The sequence below is a fragment of the Echiichthys vipera genome (genome assembly GCF_963691815.1).
Source record: "Echiichthys vipera genome assembly, chromosome: 15".
Taxonomy (NCBI): domain Eukaryota; kingdom Metazoa; phylum Chordata; class Actinopteri; order Perciformes; family Trachinidae; genus Echiichthys; species Echiichthys vipera.
Window position 1 is genome coordinate 22,630,589 of NC_139840.1, and position 2,005 is coordinate 22,632,593.

General features: G+C 40.0%; 1 long non-coding RNA gene across 1 annotated transcript; it reads right to left on the reverse strand.

The window, feature by feature from the left end:
- Positions 1-299: 299 nt before the first annotated feature.
- Positions 300-1,609, reverse strand: LOC310958307. Its single transcript, XR_014593535.1, has 3 exons — positions 1,387-1,609; positions 1,144-1,289; positions 300-713 (listed from the first exon to the last, which is right to left on the reverse strand). It is a non-coding gene; the product is annotated as an uncharacterized lncRNA (long non-coding RNA).
- Positions 1,610-2,005: the final 396 nt, after the last annotated feature.

Below are 2,005 nucleotides of genomic sequence, written 5' to 3' on the forward strand. Positions count from 1 at the left end.
GATTGGTGTTCCACCTCATCGTTTGCCAAATGTTCATGTTGTTGTACCTACTAATGCAACTAAGGTGTTTACACCTCATCGTTGTACATACAAGCTGCATCAATGCCGTTCATCGGTGTCTAAATGTGTTACCGCTCTTTAGCTGCATGCTGGTTTCCTTCATGTAAATGTGTTATTTGCACCTGTCATCATACTACAACATAACAGTTCTGTTTAACTCTATTATTATTATCATTATGTTCCATTTGTTTGTTAAAAAACAAACACAAATCATGCTGAAAAACGACTTTATTGACAATTGGCTGGAAAAGTCCAAATATATGGTTGTTTGATCAACATATGCACATTTAAGCTATGATCAACATATATTAAAATATATATTGCATATTTAATCATAGATACAAGATCATACAAAGGTCTTTTTTGTTTCAGGTTGGTTTTATATTCATGCAATATGTTATTTATATTATATAATATAGCAGGGAGAAGTAATGTTTTCTCTGCTCCTTCCTCCATCGCTTGGACTCATTCCTCTGGAGTTTTCTTCCATCTCTGAATTTCTGCTGTGATGAGTTTTTTTTATTTTTCTTCATTCTGTCCCTTCTGTTGCAATGGCTGTTTTATTTTTCTCCACATCCACCTTCAGAATGGCGTATCTTACCCAGACACTGTTTGGGTCGATGCAAATCGTCTTGCCACGCTTCACCTGAAACCTGTAATTGATCGTGATCTGTTATTGGCATGGTAACAAAATCGTGTTTTCACACTTATCTTTAGTGGATTCTAGCCATGCAGATAGTTCAACAAGGGTTTGGAAGCCAACTGCGCTGAAAAACAAAAGAAATCAACAGCAGCATTTCTTTGCAGAAAGCTCCCTGTTACTCTGGATCAGTTCTCGCTGTGAACCGTTTTCAAAGTGACTCATTCCCAGAATAAAGTTGTTGGAATGAAAACTGTCGCCAGATGATGGGGACACTTTCTGAAAAGAGACGTTAATATAATGAATATAATTTTCCAGTGATCCGGTTTGGTTGAACCCACCATTTAAACATGTATTGTAAATATTTGTGAGCACATGTGGATATTTGTTCTAAATTGATATATGACCTGTTCTGTACAGTGTGAATTTGCCGGACTACTTACCCGTGCAAATCACAGCCGTCCGATCACAGCCGTAGTGGCTGTGATCGGACAGATGCCTACAGTCTGAATTGTGTAGTCCTGAATATATCTAAGTGCGATGGTTCTTCTAGAGACCTGGAGACACCAACCGCTCATCTGGTTAGAGGCTGAAGACAGACATACAGAAGGAAAGATTAGGACCCTTAATTATACTGTGCCAAACACTCAACACTCGATCAAAAAACTTTTTTTTGCAGTACTCACTTGCGTGGACCACGCTCATCCACGTGGTCAAGCAGAGGAGAGCGGCTAACACCATGCTTGATCTCATCATCTGTCCTTGAGTGCAGTATCTCTGAACACAAACTAAGACAATCTGAATCACTCAGAAAAGAATATTGCTGCTTGCTTTAGTAGGCATCAAAGCAACAAAAGTCTCACACAGCAGGCGTGGCGTGTGAATTTGCGTCTATTCCAATAAGCTAAACTTCTCTCCGCCTTTCTGATCAGCAATGTTGTGATCTTGGCTCTTATGAAACACAAGCCTTCACAGACCTAAGATGAGAAACAGACCATTCACCGCAGGCAGGCCCAAAAAGAAGAAAAGTACAAAACTGCAGCATCACTCAAAAACACAAACACGTGTGCACATACAGACAGATTCTTTCCTCTACACTCCATTAAATGTTAGTTTCAAACACATCTCCCAGCTGGGGGTCACCTCCGCCGCCGCACACACACCTGGCAAATATATCATGATTCTACAGTTGCTGGGCTGATGATGGACTGTTGGGAATTTTTTACATTGTTGCCATCTTTAACCATGTCGCTATTGAGCTAAGATCAAAATATTCGTCTTTGAGGTAAGAGTGGGTTATCCTCC